Below are 23,253 nucleotides of genomic sequence, written 5' to 3' on the forward strand. Positions count from 1 at the left end.
CAGGGATCTTCCCTGGCCCAACCAAGTCACAGTTTCCATTATGGAAACACTTTATCATTTGAGTGTTAATAATAATAAAAGCTCAATAATTTTGTTTGGAACAGGTTTCTTTAATAGATTTTTTTAAACTGCTGTCTAAAAACACCCAAATAGTTATAAAGTGCTATTATTTGTAGAAGCCACGGCTGTGTTTACAAGAAGAAAAAGGAATCCTTAAGGAAGAAAGAATGAAGAAAAACACTCAGAAATCCAAAGCTCCCTCCCTAGAAAAAATTGAAAATGTTCCGAGAAACTTCCTATATACTTAAGGGTGATTTGGGGGGAGGCTTTAAAATAAAATGCTCTCCACACTATCTAGAACCTGATACTCAGTATTAGACCAAATTAAAACTGACAAAGCCGTAGCCCTTCCCTCTTTCAAACACAAACATTATACTCCAAACACTCTGTTGCCCATTCTTCTCAAGAGAATGAGTCAATACCATGTAAAGACACAAAAGCCCCCCCAAAAGCCAAGCAGGTTGGCTCCCAGACTCAGTCCTCATTCAGCTGGGGCTGCCAGGGACAGCCCTCTCTTGGCAGAGGATATGCGATCCCTTGGTCTACTTACCCAGACACAAATACCAGGACTGGCCTCTTAACATGGTGAATGCCCTGTGCAATAGGTATTTCCCAGATTCCTTAGCTCCCTCTTTCTTACTGTGCTCTGCATTCACTCCTGTTTTCCTGCCTTTCCTTGACATTCACTATATAACCTGATACTGGAATTCTCCAAATGCGAATGCCATTAGGAAGGGGTGGAGTGGCTAAAGGCTCATGGACCTAGAGAGATGGGAAAGCCTCATAGACTATGTAGTCCAACATGCTCATTTTACAGATGAAGAAACTGAGGCCCAAAGAGGTCACAGGATAACAGGAATTGATATTTAGAGACCATTGAGTCCAACTCTCCTTTTATAGGTCAAGTGACTTGAGTGAGGTCACAGAGGCATCAGGGGCTAGATCTGAACCCAGGTATTCTGCTTCCAGAACAATCACTCCTTCTACTCTACAGGGAGATAATGGCTTTAGTTTTCCTGTCATCTATCATGTTTACTTTGTAATACTTTTGTTGTTTTGTTTTTCAAAGTAATAAACATTTTCATTTATAGTTTGGGGGTTCCAATTTTTATCCCTCCTTCCCTCCCTCCCCTCCCCCCTCCCTGGGGCAGCAAGCAGATATTGTAATACTTTTAAATAATAGTTTCCTGGGGGCAGCTAGGTGGTACAGTGGATTAAGCACTGGCTCTGGATTCAGGAGGACCTGAGTTCAAATCCAACCTCAGACATTTGATACTTACTAGCTGTGTGACCCTGGGCAAGTCACTTAACCCTCATTGGCCTTAAAAAATAATAATAATAATAGTTTCCTCCCATGTAAAGAGTTCTATTTCCTCTCTTCCTTCCAACCTTAAAACATAAAACGGGAGGCAGCTAGGTGGCGCAGTGGTTAAAGCACCGGTCTTGAATTCAGGAGGACCTGAGTTCAAATTCGGCCTCAGACACTTGACACTTAACTAGCTGTGTGACCCTGGGCAAGTCACTTAACCCCAATTGCCTCACCAAAAAAACCCAACAAAAACCAAAAAAACATAAAATGACATTTACTGCTTTTCCTGCTATTTCCTGATGTGGAAAAGCCCTCCTCCTTTCTCTCTCTTTCTCCCCCTCCCCCAACCAGGTGATTATTTCCCTTTTTCTCTATTCTTGGTGCTACAGGCAGCCCCACCCAAGCAACTGCCCACCAAACATGCCTTTTCCTATTGGCTGTTTCCCTCTCTCCATCACCTACAACTCTTCCAACCCCTACCCACCCTCAATGGAACTGGGAATTACCAACATTAGAAGCCAACAACTGTTACTGTTACCGAAGGGAGTCCTTTGTTTTCCTTACAGGGGAGTTAGAGCATTAGCAGAGCTTCCAGCTGCTAATGAAGTTAATTGAACTTTCATTCATCCCCATTCTTTTATCTAGCTACCTTAGGAAAGGAAACAATTCTAATTGTACAGAGTTGGAACTTTCTGCTTGAGCCAAGCTCAATAGGTTCACACAATCTGTGGAGTGAGAATTCTGCTCTGAGTTTATAGGTGGATATAGCAAAGGAGGGCTCCCAGACAGAGGGGAAGCCAGATGTGGGTGGGACACAGCACCCAGTGCACATGGAGTGACCATTCTACCCACCATTGAGATTTTAGCAAATAAAATTCACTGGTAATCACTCACACACACACACACACACAAAATATGGCCCCAACCTATAAAAATTCATAATATCCTCAATGCACTCACTGTAAGCAGACCCCATATAACAGACTCTCCATTAGCAGGAGCCCATTTACAATTTCCACCATCGTAGCTCAGACACTAATTGCCCTGGGTACTCTTGTTACACCTAACACCTAATTTTCATAGAACCACTTAAGAGCATTAAGCAAATCAGGCCCGGAGCCCTAACGGGGTGGAGACATTCTACAAGACTGCTACTGGGACTAAGGCAGCCTGATATTCAAATTCTAAGCTCCTCAACAACCACTGCTGTCCTGAAAGTAGACAGAAGCCAGGTAAAACTCTAGAGGGCCTAGAGTCAGGAAAATGTGGGTTCAAATCCAGTCTCAGACACTTACTAGATGTATGACCCCAACCAAGTTACTTAAATTTTGTCTGCCTCTTTCCTCACCTGTATAAAAGGGATAATAGCACCTCCTTCCTAGGGTTGTTGTGAGGATCAAATAAAATACTACTGGCGGGGCACCTAGGTGGCGCAGTGGATAAAGCACCGGCCCTGGATTCAGGAGGACCTGAGTTCAAATCCAGCCTCAGACATTTGACACTTAATAGCTGTGTGACCCTGGGCAAGTCACTTAACCCTCATTGCCCCGCCAAAAAAAAAAAAAAAAGATACTACTGGCAGGGTAAAGGAAGAGAATGGGATCGATCTTCCAAAATTTGAAAGGCAGTCACTAGGAAATGGATTCAATCTCTCCACTTGGCCTTAGGGGGGCATAATTAGGACCAACAGAAACTCCAAAGGGTATAAGCAAACGAGCAGAGGACAAGGGACAAAAAGGGCACCATGCCCAAAAGGAATGGGCTGCACTGGGAGGGAGTGATCTCCCCATCCCTGAAGGTCTGCAAGTGGAGGCTGATAACCAGTCACCAAGAATGTTGTAAATAGCATTCCTAATTCTGGAATCAGTGGACCCTGATGACCTTGGAGGACCCTTCCTGAGATTCTAGGCTTCTACCTTCTCTAAGGTCCCTTCCAGCTCTGGTTACTACGTATCCATGAATAGGATTAGAAGACAGCATTTGAGTTCCAACTCCACTACCTACTGGCTTGGTGACCTTGGAGGGAAAAAAATAATTCCTTTTCTTTCTAGGTTTCTTTATCTGTAAAAATGGGTACAATCTGGGGCAGCTAGGTGGCGCAGTGGATAGAGCACCGGCCCTGGAGTCAGGAGGACCTGAGTTCAAATCCGGCCTCAGACACTTAACACTTACTAGCTGTGTGACCCTGGGCAAGTCACTTAACCCCAATTGCCTCACTAAAAAAAAAAAAATGGGTACAATCCTCTTATTACCTATTTCACAGGGTTGCTGTGGTAGAAAAAAAAAATGTATATAGAGTCACTTAAAGTCTGTTTATCTCAGTTTCCTCACCTGCAAAATAGGGTCTTTGTGAAGATCAAATGAGATAATCATCTAAATCAGTGCCTGATGCAGAAAGCGTAATATAAATGTTGGCTGTTTTTATCATTATTATCGTCCTCATCATATCAATGAAGAATATGAAACGTGGGGTAGCCATACAGAGCGCTATGTAGCTATGTAACTATATAACTGAACAAGTTGTTTTTCAGTCATGTCCAACTCTTTGTGACCCATTTGGAGTTTTCTTGGCAGAGATAATGGGCTGGCTTTGCTATTTCCTTTTCCAGTTCATTTTACAGCTGAGGAAACTGAAGCAAACAGCAAAATGATTTGCCCAGGGTCACACCGCTAATAAGTGTCTGAGGCCAGGTTTGAACTCAGGTCTTCCTGAGTCCAGGTTGGGCGCTCTATCCGCCGTACCAACTAGCTGTCAAATATAGTTATATAAATAAGCTATTATTACATTGGCTAAATGGTGACAAAGAAACAAGCATTTATGAAGCACCTAGTGTGTGCCAGGGTCCAGAGAAAAATAAAAACTTTATGTGCAGAGACACAGCTGCAACAGCAGGATTCCCAATTCACTGAAATTATAAGGCACTTGAGCAGAATATAAATATTTATTCATTGGAGCTGTGTGCTCTACATTTAAGGCTCATAACTGTTTGTTTCCATTTGCATATATTGAGTTTTATTCAATAAACATTTAAGAACCTCCTCCTTCAGCCCCAGTATGGAAGGAGGCACAGAGAGAGCCTTATGTCCACAGCAAACACCTTCCATATTGCAATAGATTGTCACCGGATACTACTGCAGGATGGTCTTTAAAAAATGTGACAGCATGTGGCTGTTTAAATAAAAGGAGAATGGGAATAACCAAAATCCTCTCCTCTGTGCAAAGTCCTTTGGGGAGGGTAGCATCACAGAGGTCCCTTGTTCCGCCATTTGATGGACTGGCTGGTAGAACAAAGGCCCAGGACACAAAGGACCTGGGTTTGAGTTAGTCACCTGACAAGCATCTACTAACCACCTACTATGTGCCAGGTGGGCAGCTAGGTGATGCAGCAGATAGAGTGCTGGGCCTGCAGTCAAAAAGACCTGAGTTCAAATCTGGCCTCAGACACTAGCTGTATGACCCTGGGCAAGTCATTTAGCTCTGTCTGCCTCAGTTTCCTCATCTGGAAAATGAACTGGAGGAGGAAATGGCAAACTGCTCCAGTATCTTTGCCAAGAAAACCCCAAATTGGGGTCACAGAGAGTTGGACATGACTGAAAAATGACTGAACAACAAAACTGTGCCAGACACTGGGCTATGCTCTTTCTTTCCAAATAAAGGCATCCAGTTCTTGCATTAAGTGTCTCTGTGACCTGGGAGAGGTCAAAGGAATAATCCTTCATTTCAACACAATTTAAAAACAAAAACATTAAGTTACAGGAACTGAATGGAGGCAGCTCTACCTTGTGCCAGATGACTGAGACTGCCCCTGCTCTCAAGGGAGTCAAGAGCATTTATTAAAGCTCCTACTATGTGCCAGAGCTATGCTATGTAAACAAGTACTGAGGATGCAAAAGAACAAATGAAAAGCATATTTGAGTGATGCAAACAAACTGTCCTGGGAATGCTAAGAGAGGAAAGGGCATGACTGAGCACAGAGGGTCAGGAAAGGCCTTCTGGCGGGGGTGGCACTTGGACAGCAGAGGGGAGGGGACAGGACATTCCAGTCACAGACAACAACTGATCAGAGGTGGGTCAGCAGGTCAGGAAAAGGAGAGGGGACTGGAAGAGATGATTCACTCAAGTCTCTTCTAGCTGAAAAGAGCCTACTCTCTTCCTTGTCCTCTGAAGGGGTTTGGGGGTTGGGGTGGGAGCACACGGGACACTTGTCCAGAAAGAAAACCAAAGCCAAAACACGCTGAGAGATCCATAAACCAGAAAAACACCCGGGGTCAGTCAAGTCGAAGAGTTAACAATATCAGACGGCAGAGAGACTTGAAAATGGTTCTTCGCTGGGGCAGTTCTGAACATTGAAATGAACAGCGTTGCAATAAAGCAACAGATTCGATTTGGCAGTATTTCTGAAAAGTGAAAAATGTTGCCTCAGGGTGGCCAAGGTTGTCACTGGCACATGATCAGGCTAGGATACATGCTGGGAAAGGGGTTGGGGGCATCTGATGCCATTTCTCCCCCATCTGTATTTCTCTGCCTCCTTTTCTTTCCCCTCTCTGTGCTGTTGATAAGGGGATTCTGAAAGTAAGGAGTCCTGTTTGGCAAGCGTCCTAACTATTCCCCAGCCAGGGAGGGGAGGGATGAGTGGGGGACATGATGTATTTCGTGAAAAGTGGGGCTTAAGTCACAGGCAGCCCGGTGGCCCAGTGGGCAGAGAGCCGTCCTTGAAGCCTGGCAAATCTTGGTTCACATCCTGTCTCCCTCAAACATGAGTTGAGGGATTGGGAAATTCTCTCTTCCCTTGGTGCAACGGTGATGGTGATGGAAGCTGAAGAAAAGGTGTAGACCTGCACTGCTAAAGGGAGCTCCCTCAACTGGGAATTTCCTGAACCCCGCAAAAAATCATAGGGCCAGGCCTTTAGTCTGGGAAAGAGAGAGCAAGGGACGGAGGAAAGGGATGGGGGGGGGGAGAGAAAGAGAGAGACAGAGACAGAGAGAAAGAGAGAGCGAGGGAGAGAAAGAATCAATCTAGGGGCAGCTAGGTGGCGCAGTGGATAGAGCACTGGCCCTGGATTCAGAAGGACCTGAGTTCAAATCCAGCCTCAAACACTTGACATACTTATTAGCTGTGTGACCCTGGGCAAGTCACTTAACCCCAATTGCCTCACTAAAAAAAAAAAAAGAAGAAGAAGAAAAAAAAGAATCAATCTAAAGAGGCTGAAGGAAAGAATCCGGGTAATGGAATCCAACCCTTAATGGTGGATATGACATAGAATGAGCACATCTTCAAACCTTAGAATTACAGTTGGTAAAGGACTTCAGATCATCTCATTGAACCCCTTGTACAACATCCCTGACCTTTTGCTGGAATTCTTACACTGATAGATTTACTCCTTCTCCTTTTGTTAGGAAGGTTTCCTCTTAAATTCAGAAAAAGCTGCCTCCTACGGCCGTCATGGTGATCTCTACATTTAGTATAAGCCTCACCATGTCACCCCACTATTCAACCAACTACAGTGTTTCCCTATTCCCTCTAGAATCAAATATAAAATTCTCTATTGTAAGGGAAACTAGTTGGGACTGTGGAAGAGCACTGGCCCTGGAGTCAGGAGGACCTGAGTTCAAATCTGGCCTCAGACATTTGCTAATTGCGTGACCCTGGGCAAATCACTTAACCCCAATGGCATCCCCCCAAAATAAATTCGTCTGTTGTTCAAAACCTCTCTACCACTTTCCCAATTTTCTTGGACTTCCCCATCTCCCCCTCCCACACACACACACATTCTACAATACAGAGACCCTAGCCTCCTTGCTATTCCTCAAACAAGACACCCCACCTCCCAATTTTCCTGGTTGTTTCCCACATCAAGAACTGTCTCACTCCTCATTACTACATGCCGACTTCCTTCAAGTCTCAGCTAAAACTGAACCTTCTGCAAGAAGTCTTTCTCAATCCCACTAATGCTATTGTCTTCCCTCTGAGAGGCTGCAATTTGTCCCATCTTGTTTGTACATAGTTGTTTGAATGTGTTTCCCTCATTAGACTGAACTCCTTGAAGGCAGGGCAATCCCTACCACACATTTGGTGCTTAACAAATGCTTACTGACAGACTGACTGACAGACCCACCCAGTAGCCCTGACTCTGCAGCCGTCTGGGGCCAGGATCACTTTAAAAGATCTCCAACTTTCCTCTTTCACCTGCTAACTTCAGATATCTGAAGAAAGCCCTTAAGAGTACAGGCTAAACGGGGCAGCTAGGGGGCGCAGTGGATAAAGCACAAGCCCTGGATTCAGGAGGACCTGAGTTCAAATCTGATCTCAGACAACACTTACTAGCTGTGTGACCCTGGGCAAGTCACTTAACCCCAATTGCCTCACCAAAAAGACAGACAGACAGACAGACAGACAGACAGACAGACACACACACACACACACACACACACACACACACACGGGAATGGGAAGGCAGGCTTGCTCTTCTCCACATCAACTCTCAATGATTAGGGATTCAAACACAAACTGTCAATTACCATGCTGTCATCCATAAATTTATCTAACCCTTTAAAAAATGTATTTTTAGCCAGAAATAGCTCTCGATGCAAGAAACTACACTGTATAGAGATACCTTCACAGTACTTGGCACATGGCACGGTGGAATGAGCACTGAGCCGGGAGTTCAAATCCAGCTATAGGACCCTGGGCAAGTTATTACACCTCTGTTTGACTTAGTCTCCTCAACTTAAAATGGGGATAATAACTACCTACCTCCCAGGGTTGTTGTGAGGATCAAACGAGATCATATTTGTAAAAAAGCACTTAGCACTGGGGCAGCTAGGTGGCACAGTGGATAGAGCACCAGTCCTGGAGTCAGGAGTACCTGAGTTCAAATCCGGCCTCAGACACTTAACATTTACTTAGCTGTGTGACCCTGGGCAAGTCACTTAACCCCAATTGCCTCACTTAAAAAAAAAAAAAAGGCACTTAGCACATGCCAGACACACAGTGTACTATACAAATGCTTATTCCCTTTCCTTTCTCTAATAAATGGGTGTTGATTTGACTTATCTTAACTCTGTCCCTTCCAAGTTTCAAAGTGTTCCTTATACTTTGTGTTTTTCCAGACTTAAATCACAGGCATCTTCAAGGAACGGCTGACAGTGACTTCCCCTTTCATTCCTCAGTAATGAATGTTTTTCCCCCCTAAACATATGACCTTCATATTGTTTCCAGCAGAAGACCTCTGTGACTTTTGCACACACTGATGGCCTGAAGCAATCTCCCTACAAGTCACAACTCTTGGCTGGACATTTTGTTAAATGGAAGGGCTGAGTTTTCCTTGAAAACGTGGAGATGTCATGGTTGTACTTATCCTCCTTCAGATCATTTCAATAAAGTTAACCTGGCATGACAAAGGTACCAGAGATGCTAGAGATAACTGGAGGACAAGCAGAATGCTACAGGCACAGCAGACCCTGATTTGAGCTCTACTGAGCTATCAAATTGACCTTCCTCAAGCTCGGCCCTGACACGTTATCCCCCAGCTCAGTCAACTCCAATGGCTCCCTCACATAGCAGATCAAACCCTCCAGCTGGTGTTCAAAGCCCTTGATAATCTGGCCCCTTCCTCCCTTCCCAGTGTTCTTATGCCTTACTCTCCTCCACATCTTCAATTCAGGGACACTGGTCTCCTTGCTGTACCCTGCACAAGATAATCATCTCCAGTCTTCAAGTGGTTTTACTGACTGTCCCCCAGGCCTGGAATTCTCTCCCTCCTCAGTCCAAATTCTGGGCTTCCCTCAAATCTCAGTTAGAATCTTATCTCCTGGGGGCAGCTAGATGGCACAGTGGATAGAGCACTGGCCCTGGATCCAGGAAGACCTGAGTTCAAATCCAGCCTCAGACATTTAACAACTACTAGTTGTGTGACCCTGGGCAAGTCACTTAACCCCAACTGCCTCATCAAGAAAAAAAAAAGAAAAGAAAAGAAAAAAGAAAAAGAAAAGAAAACAAGATTCTTATCTCCTGTAGGAGTCCCTGACTGCTCCCCCTTGATGTTGGTGCCTTCCCCCTGTGACTGTCTTCAATTTGGGGGGCATAGATCTTCTCTGCACAGAGGTGTTAAATGTTGCCTTTCCCCGTAGACTGTGAGCTCCTTAAAGATATGTACTGTTTTTGGACCTCTGACTTTATGCACATTGGGAATTTCCCCCATGTAAATTCCTCTGCCAATGACAATAGGCAACTCACTGGAGAAGCTGTGGAAAAATTGGAACACTAATGCATTGTTGGTGGAGTTGTAAGCTGATCCAACCATTCTGGAGAACAATTTGGAACTATGCCCAAAGGGCTATGGGACTGAACTGTGATAGACTTAACTCTTCTCAGCAGTGCAATGACCCAAGGCAATTCCAAAGAACTCATGATGGAAAGCATTCTCCACATTCAGAAAAAAGAACCGTGGATTCTAAATGCAGATTGAATCATAGTGTTTCTACTGTTTTGGTGGTTTTTTTCTTTTTTGAGGTCTTTCCCTTTTGTTTGGATTCTTCTTTCACAACATGACTAATGCAGAAATATGTTTAATGTGATCGTACATATATAACCTATATCAGATTGCTTTCTGTCTGGGGGAGGGGGAAGGGAAGGGAGGCAGGGAGAAAAACTTGCAACTAAAAATCTTAAGAAAACAAATGTTGAAAACTATCCTTACATGTAACTGGAAAATAATAAAATACTTTTCTGATTTAAAAAAAAGACAATAGGCAACTCACCTGAAAGTCATCTTAGCCAGTGAAAAGGTAAGTGACTTTGCCTTGAGGCCACAATCTAGTTCTGACAGAGGCATGTCTTGAATTCTCCTAGCTATTTACCACCCATGTGATACTGGGCAAGTCATCTCACCACTCATTAGAAAGTGAATTCCCTGAGGGCAAGGACTGTCTTTTGTCTCTTTTCATATCCACAGAACTTAGCACAGCACTTTCCACACAGCAGATGCTTTAATAAATGTTTACTAAATTGAATTCTGGGCCTCAGTTTCCTCACAAGTAAAATGAGTGAGTTGGACTCTATGACATCTAAGGTCCCTGCCTAGCTCTACCATTCATTCCATGATGCCGTTTCCTCCTATGTCTGTAAGATCTGCAGTCCCACAAGCTGGTTTCAAACCAAGGTTCTACTACTTAGTACCTGAGTGACCTTGGGTAGGTCATCTCACTTCCCTTTTCTCACCCTGAAAATGAGGAGACTGGACTAGATGTTCTCTAAGGCCCTTTCCAGCTCTAAACCTCTCTAATTGGATAATCCAAGTCTTCCTAAATCCAAGGCCTGCTCTCTATCCACTATGCCATGCTAAGTGACCTTGAGAAATCATCTCACTACTCTGGGTCTCAGACTGTTCGGGTTTGTAATGAGAGAGCTGGCCTAAACAATCTCAAAGTTGACTTCCAACTCTAATGCCCTAGGACGTTGTCAAGGACAACAGTCCCTATCATCAATATATTTTTTTTTGCAGGGCAATGAGGGTTAAGTGACTTGCCCAGGGTCACACAGCTAGTAAGTGTCGAGTGTCTGAGGCCGGATTTGAACTCAGGTCCTCCTGAATCCAGGGTCGGTGCTTTACCACTGTGCCACCTAGCTGCCCTTATCATCAATATTTTAATGGCTATGGGTGTGAAAAACCTTTTTTTTTTTCAAAATCTCAATAGATTATGCCCAGTAATTTCCATCCCTCAAATCCAAATATTTCTTCTCACAGAAAATTATCTTTCCCTTCCCCCAAAAGTCACTAGCCTGAAATGCTCGGTGATTTCGCCAGTTCAGTCAGTAAGGAAGTGAGATTCACAAGTTTGTAGTTCTCAGGGTCGTCCCAGAAAACCTTCTTGAAGATGACTCTCACCCTGGCAAGTGGCCATCCTTCAGGCAGAGTGGCTGTTTAAATAAATGGCCGCACGTTTTGGCCCTAGGTTCCAGAATTTCACCCTCGACTTCCTTCAAAGGTTTTGGACAGATGCCATCTGATCTCAGTGATTTAGCCACATCTCATTTGCCTATTACATTTAGGACATTCTATTGATTTACTGCCATTTTTTTCTTGTACATCTGACCCTTGAGTTTCAAAAGGCTGCTTTCCAAGAGGAACTTCCCCTAATGTATTTCCAAGCAAATGTCAAAGTAAACAAACAAAAAAAATTCAGTCTCTCTACTATTTCCTCTTCTTTCCTAATCCATCTTTTGTCCAATGATAGGGTCTCATTGATTCTCTACCAGGAACCTACCTCTGAGGCACTACTGCCTTTTAGAAGACACTCCTCCAATTATTTCTTGGCCTTGTAAACGTTCCTTGCCTGAATCCTTCCTAACATACTCTGTTGATTTCTCTCTCCTCACTTGGGCTACTGGGATTTTTTTTTTTTTGTAAAGCTGTCCTTTACCCCAGAGATAAATACAGAGGGATATTCTCTACAGGAAGGAGTGCCAGGCAGAGGGCAGGTACACAAGAACAATGCTATAAAGCACTAGAGAGCACACAAAATAGAATAATGTGGTTATTATACACTGACTTTACAGAGAACTCCTGGAACCCTGTGACTTATCAGCTCAAGTTTGGAAGATTAAAAGCTGTAGTGTCCAAATCAATAGCCCCTCACATGTCTGAATGAGGGCTGCCAGAGAGGGAAGTCCTTTACCCTCAAGAGAATAAGGGTTAGCAGGGAAGTGCATCCATCCATGAATTAAACAAAGGCCCGTGACTCCTCACAAAGATTTTTTTTTCCCCTCAACTCCATAATCATACCTAAAAAACCAAAGCCCTGGCTATCTGAGGGTCGAGACTGTAGAGGGACAAAGAAAAGAAAAGGAAGATTCAACAGCATGAGGATAAGGCTCATCTCTCTAGCTCTGGCCTGCTCTCATTGCCTTGTCTACCTTTTGACAAATCTCAGAAACAATCCTGAAGAGGCAGGTTTGAGATATTTGTAAAAAACAAACAGACAGGGGCAGCTAGGTGGCGCAGTGGATACAGCACCGGCCCTGGAGTCAGGAGTACCTGAGTTCAAATCCGACCTCAGACACTTAACACTTACTAGCTGTGTGACCCTGGGCAAGTCACTTAACCCCAATTGCCTCACTAAAAAAACGAAACAAACAAAAAACAAACAGACAAAAAATACTCTTCTTCAAGATGCATAAGCTGAAGATCAACCGAGGAGAAAGCATTTTGGTAAACAAGAGTGACATGGCCTAAGGGCAACTACACCAGAAAATAGATTTAGTTCAGTATCCTACACCACATAATGCAATAAGTTCTAATGAGATATGAAGGAATGAAGCAGCTTTCATTAAGTGCTTACCATGCACTAAGCACTAGGCTAAGTACTGAGAGTATGGATGGGAAAAACAAGAAGACAGTCACTACTTTCAAAGAGTTAGTAGTATAAATGTGAGAAGACAAACAAAGCATTCAGAGAAATGATGATCTATTAGATAAAATTAGATAGATAGATGGTTAGATGGATGGAGGTATGGAGGAAGGAAGAGATTATAAAAGGAGAAATCTTTTCTAACTATGCCTGAGGGAAAAAATGACAGCTGAAGACACAATTTTTTTTTTTTAAAGACACAAATTTTTTAAAAGGGAAAACAGACAATATCACCAGCATAGAATTAAAAAGCTTTTGCATAACAAAAATCAATGCAGTCAGCATTATAAGGGCAACTGTCAAGGGGGAAGGGGGATTTTGTCTAATTCACCCACTCAAAGTCTGATATGACCAAAGAATGAACTTATAAACATAAGATCACTGAGTCATTCCCCATTAAAGGAAACAATTTCCAAAAGAATCGAAAACTCTCAATAGCCACATGACTGAGGCTCTAATCACTAAGATACCCATTGCTATAGAGCACAGAAAACTGATCGAGAGGAAATGACAATGACCAAACTTGATCCTGGAAAACAGATGATGAAGTATACTAGTCTTTTCTCAGAGAAACAGAGGGCTACAGGTGCTAAACTCTGCACATTCTGCCAGAGACAGTCTCTGCAGCAGATGACTTTTTGTTAAAAGGAAATGCTCATCAGGTGTGCAGAGAACCCAGAAATGCCTATATTGCTGTAGGAATTGTTAACAAAGCTTTTTTTCAAAAAGAACCTCTGCTCCAGAAAGCACTTTAATAGTAAATGACACAGTGGGGCAGCTAGGTGGTGCAGTGGATAAAGCACCAGCTCTGGATTCAGGAGGACCTGAATTCAAATCTGACCTCAGACACTTGACACTTACTAGCTGTGTGACCCTGGGCAAGTCACTTAACCCTCAATGCCCCCCCCCCAAAAAAATAGTAAATGACACAGAAAGCCCAGATCTGGAGTCAAGAGTACCTGGGTTTACATGCTAGCATCCTGTGTGACCTTGGGCAAATCACTTCAAGTTGCTGGGTCTCAGTTTCCCAGTCTGTAAAAAAAGGGGATTGGACTAGGAATGATCCCTAAGGACTCTTCCAGCCCTTAAATCTCCTTCTCTTTCCATGGGATAAGTCAAGGATATGATATCGATTTAAAAAAAACACCCTTCTCAACAAGTCCAAAATTGAAACTACAAGATACCTAACACCTATTAGGTGTGTTATAGAGGGGAATCTTTGGGGCAGTTGGATGGCACAGCGGGCCTGAAGTCAGAAAGACTCATTTCTGTGAGTTCAAATACGGCCTGAGATACTTTCTAGCTGTGTGGACCCCGGGGCAAGTCATTTCACCCCATTTGCCTCAGTTTCCTCATCTCTAAAATAATCGGAAGAAAGAAATGGCAAACCACTCCAGTACCACTGCTGAGAAAACCCCAAATGGCATCTCTGAGAGCGGGATGCCATGGACCAAAAACAGAGGGAATTCTTGTTCAGGGCCTGGCTGGAATCATTGGTCTTTGACCTCTTTCAATTCTGTGGCTCTAAGGAAACCCAAATGATGAAATTTATCAGGTTAAAACATTTTGAAATCCTAAATTCAGGTTAATTTTGTTAAAGGTTTGAAAGGAGATTCACCTTATCAGATTTCAAAATATATAATCATTACTAAAACTCTCTAACAGAATCACAGACTCTCAGAAGCCAAGAACATACATTCTCAAACATGAATCCCCTTATGTAAACCACAGCAAATTAGAGGAAAATAGATAATGGAACAGAACGGAGAATCAAGAAATAAAAGTGTATAAGAAATGGGTTCTTAGCAAACCCAAGCTTAGAAAACATTAAGGAAAAGAAAATCAATAAAAAACCAGCTGGGAAAATTGGATGGTAGCACAAAAACTTGAGTTCAGCTCCACACCTCACATGATAGCACAATAAATTCCAATCCAAATACACACACACAAAAAATGAAGGTAAGAACATTTATCACAAATATAAAGAAAATAGTTTATCTATTAGAAAAATGGATTAAATTACTAGAGACAAAATGGATAGATAAGATGACAGAAGAAAAATATTTTACATGCCAATTTTGTGTGTGTGTGTGTGTGTGTGTGTGTGTGTGTGTGTGGCAGATGGGTTTAAGTAACTTGCCCAGGGTCACACAGCTAGTAAGTGTTAAGTGTCTGAGGCCGGATTTGAACTCAGGTCCTCCTGACTCCAGGGCCGGTGCTCTATCCACTGTGCCACCTAACTGCCCCCCCCAATTTTTTTTAAAGATGGGGGAGGGGTAGCTAGGTGATATAGTGGATAGAGCACCGGGCCTGGAGTCAGGAGGACCTGAGTTCAAATCCGGCCTCCGACACTTGACACTTACTAGCTGTGTGACCCTGGGCAAGTCACTTAACTCTCACTGTCCCGCGAAAGAAAGAAAGAAAGAAGGAAGAAAGGAAGGAAGGAAGGAAAGAAGAAAGAAGGAAAGAAAGAAAATGGGGGTAATCTTTGTGGTAAATAAGTCAGGCAAAAAAATCAGACATCTAAAAATCAATGCAAAATTGATATAAAATTTCTAAGAATAACATCCATCTCCTGATTCATTCCAACCTTCCTTTCCCACCCTTCCCCTCCACTGAAAAGTGTTTCATTATAGTGAATAGTTTTTTTTATCCTTTTTTAAATCATAAAAGTATCTTATTATTTTCCAGTTACATGTAAAGATAGTTTTCAACATTTGTTTTCATAAGATTTTCTAGTTCCAAATTTTTTTCCCTCCCTCCCTTCCCTCCCCAAGACAGAAAGCATTCTGACATAGCTTATACATGTACAATCACATCAAACATATTTCTGCATTATTCATGTTGTGAAAGAAGAATCAGAACAAAAGGGAAAACCTCAAAAAAAACAAACCACAAAACAAAACAAAAGTAGAAAGAGTTTGGTTTAATCTTCAGTGAATAGAAAGTCTTGCCTCATGGTCAGGAAATCCTTGGTTCAAGCACCACCTTGGACAGCCTGTATGACCTCGGACAAGTCTTCCACCCCATCTTTGCCTCCTGGCTTCCTCCAAAGACCCAGTTCTTTCTTTCTTTCTTTCTTTCTTTCTTTCTTTCTTTTTTTTTTTTTTGGTGGGGCAATGAGGGTTAAGTGACTTGCCCAGGGTCACACCGCTGGTGTCAAGTGTCTGAGGCCAGATTTGAACTCAGGTCCTCCTGAATCCAGGACCAATGCTATATCCACTGTGTCACCTAGCTGCCCCAAAAATATTTATAGCAGCTCTTTTTGTGGTGGCAAAGAATTGGAATTTTCTTTGGGGGAGCGAGGCAATGAAGGTTAAATAACTTGCCCAGGGTCACACACCTAGTGTCAAGTGTCTGAGATCACATTTGAACTCAGGTCCTCCTGAATCCAGGGCCACTGCTTCACCCACTGCGCCACCTAGCTGCCCCCCAAAGACTCAGTTCCAATCCCCACTTTCTTCAAGAGGCCTTGCCCAGGTTTCCCTAACCCAATCACTTGAATATTTTTTCACATACTCAACCAGAGAATCATACATTAGTAAAACAGAAGGTACCTCTTTACACACCCATCCAAATGGCAAAAACAATAAAGTTCAAAGTTGGGAGAAGACACAAAATTAAACTATTGGTAGAACGATAAACTGGTTCGAAGTGATCCTTTGGAAGAAACATTTGGCTACACAAAACACATCATATTTGGTACTCAAAGCCTTTTATAACCTGCCACCACCACCACCTTTCCAGTCTACAGTCACATATACTCTGCAATCCAAGGACAAGGGCCTCCCCTCAATTCCTCAAATAATGCTACCCATCTCCCAGGCTCTGGGTACTCTCTCTGGCTGACCCTCCAGCCTGAACTACTCTCCCTATGCATCTCAGCCTCCTGCTTTCTTCAAGTCCCAGCTAAAAACTCACCTTCTACAAGAAACCTTTCCCAATCCTCCTTAATTCTAATGCCTTCCCTCTCCTGCTCATCTCCAATTTATCCTGCATATAGCTTGTTTGTATGTAGTTGTTTGCATCATGTCTTCCCCATTAGACTGTGAGCTCCTTGCAAGTAGGAATTGTCTTTTGCTTTTCTTTGTTTCCCTCCTGGCTAGCACATAGTAGGTACTCAATAGAAGTTTCTTGCCTGATTGAAAAAATCAATATTATTAAAAGGAAAATAAACCCCTTCTCTACAAAAATATTCACAGCTTCTTCATTTATGATAGCTTAAATAGTGGAAATAGGATTTTCAAAAACAGGGCTGTAGATGAGCAAGTTATGCTATAGCAATGAAATGAAATATTACTATACTACCAAAAAAAAGAAAGGAAGGAAAAAAAAAAAGGCCATCCATCCAAGCCAAGCAGCAGGACTTATAGGAAGCTGCCAAGTAGGAAGAGCATATACAACGACTGTGGCTACATTTGTAAAGATCCAGCATCAAATCTAATTTTATAAACTGAACAGAAATAAGGAGGGGGCACAAAGCGAGTTGTGGTTAAGGTCTTATTAACAGTTTTATTTTGTTCTTTAAAAAAAAAGTCACATAAGGACAAAACTGAAAAGCTTAGGAGCTGTTTTTGTAAAGCTGCCCTGGTTGACTGCAGGCATCCCATGAGCCAACAGAATATTGCAGCTGCTTAGAAGAGCTAAGTCAGGCTGGGGCTGCACTAGCCCAGCACAGTCATCTAGAACACAGGAAGTAACAGTCCCACTGTGCTGTGGAGGGGTCAGAAGAGACAAGGAGGAAGTCTCTTGTTCCAGCCTGCTCACCGCATGTTAAGGAAGAAACTGACAATCAGTGTGAACAGAGGAGGGGAACTAGAATGGTCAAGGAAGACTTCTGGTGAAGGGAGGAGGGCAATTTATTTAGCTGGATAGACATTTTCCAGGATCTTAAGAACTATCAAAAAGAAGGAGATGAAGCAATGGCACTTTTCTTAACATAAAACAGGGTATGGAATGCTGGAGTCAGAAACACCTTGGATTCAAATCTCACTTCAGACAATCAGTGGTAGAAGACTACAGATGGACAATTTGTATTTAGCCTCAGTTATCCCAAGTGTAAAATGGGCTAATAATATTACCTGTTTTTAGCTGGCAGGATTGCTGGGTGAAGCTCAAATGAGATATGTAAAGCGCTCTCTCTGTATATGTATGTGTGTGTAGATATGTATACATGAATATGTACAGATATAGAAAGATATAGAGTTATATAGATAGATGGGATATATAGATATATGTAAAGAGCTCTGCATCTTTAAGGTACATAAGTATTAGCTATTACTATCATTTTCTGAACCTTTTTGATACATTTGCCATGTATACTATATAATAGCTATCTGTATAGATATCATATTCACTCCTGAACAGGCAAGAACTGTTTTATCTAAATGGTTTATTTCCCGTATCATCTAGCAAAGTGTTCACACACAGTAGGCATTATACAACCATATACAACAAAACAAAACAAAAAACACCCAGAATTGTTCCGTGTTGCAGCAGAGGAAAGAACTACTATCATGGAAAAAGTAACAAGGAGGCAGCTCTGGGCTCACACTAAGAATAACTGTTCCAAAGTGGAATAGGCTACTTTGTGAAGGAGTGAGCTCCCTGTCACTGGAGGTCATGTCCTGGAGCTGGAAGGGACAGCACAAGTCAGCTAGTCCAATCCCTCATTTCATAGATGAGGAAACTGAGGCCCTTCTGTAACAGGCTCTCTAGTTAGCTATGGCCTCTTGCTCTTCAGACATCCAGAGTCATAAGAATTCTGTTGTATCATTAACTCTTTGAATGTCATTTTCCTACTCAGACATCTACAATGATGTTCAACTGCCTAGAATCAAATTACTATTATAAACTATATGCCTCAAGAATTGGACATTGAGAAGGTGCCCATCAATTGGGAAATGGCTGGCTAAACAAGTTGTAGTATAGGATTGTGAAGGAATACTATTGTGCTATAAGAAATAAGGAAGGAGATGCTCTCAGAAAAACCTGGAAAGACTTACATGAACTGATGCAAAGTGAAGTGAACTGAAACAGGAAAACATAGTACACAGTAACAGCCATATTGTAACAATGATCAACTGTGAAAGCCTTAGCTACTCAGATAAAGAAGATGCTCCAGGACAATTACAAAGGACCCCTGATGAAAAATGCTATTCACCCTCAGAGAGAGAACTGATGAACAGAGCGCAGCCCGAAACACCAAAACACACTTTTCTTACTTTCTTTATGTTGGGGGGGGGGGGAGGTTCTTTTGCAACGTGGCTAATATGGAAATATATTTTGCATGTCTTCATATGTATAATCAATATCATATTCTTTGTCTTCTGAAGGGGTGGGATGGAAAACAAATTTAGAACTTAGACTTTTAAAAAATTAATATTAAAATTTTTAAAATGTAATTGGGAAATATTTAAGAAAATAAATAAAAATATATTTTAAAACAAAATAAACTATATGCCTCAAACTGTGTGGTGAGGTGGACAGAGCGCTAGCTTTGAAGTTAGTTAGCATTTACATTAGATTTTGCTAAGTATTATCTCACTACAACCCTTCAAAGTAAGGGGTATTATCATCTCCATTTCACATATAAGGAATCTAAGGCAAATTTGCCCAGGTTCACACAGCAAGTGTGGATTTGAACTCTGTTCTTCCCAACTCCAGCTCCAGCACTCTATCCACTGGGCAACCCAGCTTGTTAGCTATGTGACCTCAGGAAATCACACCAACCTTGAGTATCTATTAAGCTACAGGGATGGGCTGTTCTCTGCATTTAGGGAGAAAGTTGCTCACACCCAGTAAAAGACCCTAAAACCCACATCTTTCATGCTCCATATACATCAAACAAATCTACTTATTGTTCCCTGAGTCAGCATAGTAGATGGGGAAATGTGTTTCAGTCATGTCTGACCCTTTGTGACCCCTTTGGGGTTTTCTTAGCAAAGAGATTGGAGTGGTTTGCCATTTCCTTCTCCAGTTCATTTTCCAGATGAGAAAACTGAGGCAAACAGGGTTAAGTGACTTGCCCAGAGTCTCACAGCTAGTGTGTCTGAGGCTGGATTTGTTTTTTGTTTTGTTTTGTTTTTTTGCAGGACAATGAGGGTTAAGTGACTTGCACAGGGTCACACAGCTAGTAAGTGTCAAGTGTCTGAGGCCAGATTTGAACTCAGGTATTCCTGAATCCAGGACCCGTGCTTTATCTACTGCGCCACCTAGCTGCCTCCCTGAGGCTGGATTTGAACTCACAAAGATGAGTCTTCCTGACTTCAGGTCTTCAGCCCTGGCACTCTATCCACTGTGCCACCTAGGTGCCCCGTATGGAACTCCTAATCAGAAGACCTAGTTTCAAGTCTGAGACCTGACATTTACCAGCTGTGTGAACTTAGACAAACTAACTCTGAAATTCAGTTTCCCTGTTGGTAAAATAGGGGTGAGGGGGTGGGGGTAGGGGATAATGTAACCTGCCTAACCTTCCTCACAGAGGTGTTGGTGAGGATCACGTGACAACATAAGGTGCTTTGTAACCTTAGAGTGTTATATAAATTTAGGCTCTGATTACTATTGCTTACACATGGTTCCCTCCTGAGTGTTAGCACATGCCATCCTCTCTGTGTGGAATGCCTTTCCTTTGAGGGTGACCCATTCTTTTTTCTATTTTAAAAATGTAAGCAAGACTTAAGCTGCCTAATGGTCCCTGGTCTCTGCTTAGCCCAAAGCACCCAAGCCCTTCCAACATTCCCTGGCCAATTTCACCTCACTGTCCCTTCTGTAAGTGTGCTCACTAGGATGCCTTCCTGAAGAGTCCAACTGCTTCTTTTTAAACTTCTCACAGGTCACCTTTAGTCTAGCATTCCCCACAGTGCTGGCAATGGGACAAACGTTGTTGACTGACTGCTCTGAAAATGTTGCCTAATCCCAACAATCATAAATACCAGAACTCCCCAACTGCCATACTTGTAATATCAACTGGTCTTTTTGTATTTAAGTACAATTTGGAATTTTTTAAAAAAATCTGTTTTTCCATGGTCAATGTCAAGTTTACTAAAATTCCTCCTTAAAGCCTTTATACACACACACACACACACACACACTCTCTCTCTCTCTCTCTCTCTCTCTCTCTCTCTCTCTCTCCTTTAACTTTAATACTACTTGAACCCGAAGACAGAAAAAGCAAAATCTTCTGAAATCAACTTTTAAAAAACCCTCTAAGTAGTAGAATATAGCCTGGGGTGGGAAGGAAATGCCCCCAACTTTTGTTTAAATTGAAAAGACATTAGGAAATATCACAGGGTTTTTAAAATGAACAGTTTGGTTATAGTACCACCATAGAACACAGTGCCTTGCTCCTGAGAAAATCCAAGGGCATCCGCTCAGCCATGGACAGTGTAAGCAGCCTCCAGGTTTCTAATCTACCAGATAGCAGTCCACAAGAGACACCACCACCTCCTTAAACACAGGAACACTTAAGATTAAGTGGGGGGAGATGATAGGAAGTCGCCACACAACTGCAGATTTTCGACACCAATGACAAAATTAAAATTAATCCTACCGCCTGGAGAGCATTCCTCAACAGCTGGGCAGAGAATTTCAATAGGCAGAAGACTAGAATTTAACTTCTAGCTTCCCCTTATGGTGCTAGCTGACTAGTGCGTAGGGTGGGAGATTTTTTTCACAGAAGTCGGTAAGAAGCAGAGGGCTCCTTGTCCACTCCAGGCAGGGAAGCTCTGAATCACTATTATTCTTGGCACTTGAAACAGCACTTGGGTGTTTAAGGGGGAAATCGAATTTAGCTGTTGCCAGAACTGCTGGGAAGGAGTTACCTAAGGCCTAGTAGACCCAAGCTCCTTGGTGAGTGTCACTTCATGTTACCTTAAATGAAGCTATCAATAGCACCCCAAGACGTGTCTCTCCTGTCCAGAACCCTACAGAATCATCACCAAGTATTTTCTGCCCACCAGAACGCTAGTCATAATTTCCGAAATCACAAGGGGGAAGGGTCTGGAATGGACAAAATCTGACAGGGCACAGTTGCAAAAAAATTACACTAATCCCAGAACACTCCAAGTTGGTCCTAATGTATGGTTAGATTAGGGTCGTGCCAACAGCTCATCCTAACCATCGCCTTCGGCACAGACATCTTGCTTTATCTCCCCACCCCACTTTTCACTTTTTCGTTATTCCCTTTATGCTCCTCAGCATACAATGGTCCCCAGCAACCGGCCACCCACCCAATCTTTTCCGCTCCAACCAGAACCTACCTCTCCTCACTACGAGCTGCCGTAGCTCCTCTTAGGGAAGAACGCAAACGATTCCTTTTTCTAGGGCAGTGGAGACCCTAAAAGGGGGTGGCCGCGAGGAAAGTGTCCCTTATTAACCCCTGAATACTTGGTTGCAGTGTGAGCCCCCTTCGGCGGCTCGCCGAATGGTCTTCCTTTCCGATCCCCCCCATGCAGGATTCAAGTCGGAGAAGCCACGATCCCAAATGCCCACGCCTCGAGGCGAGCTAGAAGCGGATTATACCGGTGCCTAACCGGAGGTGGCCCCGCACCTGCTGCCCCCCCCCCTTCCCCGGCGCTGGAGGCGGAGCCTTGGCTCTCACCTCCCCGTAGCCCAGCCAAGCGGACTCCCCGCCCCGCCCGCCCGCTCCCCCGATGAGGCTCCGCGGGTGGGGGCCGGCGGGCACTGCTGAATAAGCCTGGGCACTGGGACGGGTCTGGGGGAGCCAAGCGCGCTCACGGCGCGGGGCAGGAGCCAAAAGCAGGCAGCCCAGCCTCGTGCGGTGCCGTGACCTGGGCTCGCAGTCCTGTGACCGTGGGGAGGGAGGAGAGACGGGAAAGGGGCGGGAGGGGAAGAAGGAAAGAAGGAAGGAAGGAAGACAGACGGACGGACGGAAGGAAGGAGGAAGAAGAGTGGAGGCCGTCTAGTCCGCAATCGCCTCGCAGCCCGCAGCTGCAGCGCCCCGCTCGGCGCACAGAAGCGGCCCCCCCCCACCCCGGAGCTGGGGGCACCTTCCAGGAGCCCCCCTGTTGGGGCAGCTCCAGCGCCCGCAGCTCAGCGCGCACGGGAGGCAAGGGGACCAGAGCCCTCCCGATCTCCAGTTACGCACCCCCCGGGGGGGTCCCCCTAGGCTGGGAGGCGGCGGCACCCACCTGGCGGAGCGGCGGCGGCATCACCTGCGGGGGGCGGCGGCGCGGCTGGCCCGGGGCGCGCGGAGCTGGCGGGGGCGCGGCGCGGCGCCCTGGACCCTGCTCCCGCGGCCCCTGCCGCGGCTGCCAGCCGGACGCGCGGCGGAGGAGCCGGGGCACCGGCGGGGGCGACGGCGGCGGCGGCGGCGGGAGCAGCAGCACATGACTCTGTAACGAGGGGAATTAGACAAAGCGTAACATGGACTCCGGGGCCGGTGCTGGCGCTGCAGCCTCAGGACCAACCGCAGCCGGCGAGCGCCGCGACTGGCCCGGCCGCAACCAATGGA

At 44.1% G+C, this 23,253-nt stretch overlaps 1 protein-coding gene across 2 annotated transcripts in view; it reads right to left on the bottom strand.

The window, feature by feature from the left end:
- The window catches only part of LRRC8D (leucine rich repeat containing 8 VRAC subunit D), a 147,975-nt gene extending 125,000 nt beyond the window's left edge, over window positions 1–22,975 (bottom strand). The window contains exon 1 of one of the 2 annotated variants that reach the window (XM_044002915.1): window positions 22,931–22,975. The gene's annotated coding sequence lies outside the window, so the exon portion shown is untranslated. Of the gene's footprint in view, window positions 1–22,039; window positions 22,315–22,930 lie in introns of those variants that run through there. The other variant, XM_044002914.1, reaches the window with a different exon arrangement.
- Between the last annotated feature and the right edge of the window lie 278 nt (window positions 22,976–23,253).

The sequence above is a fragment of the Dromiciops gliroides genome, chromosome 4 (genome assembly GCF_019393635.1).
Source record: "Dromiciops gliroides isolate mDroGli1 chromosome 4, mDroGli1.pri, whole genome shotgun sequence".
Lineage (NCBI taxonomy): Eukaryota > Metazoa > Chordata > Mammalia > Microbiotheria > Microbiotheriidae > Dromiciops > Dromiciops gliroides.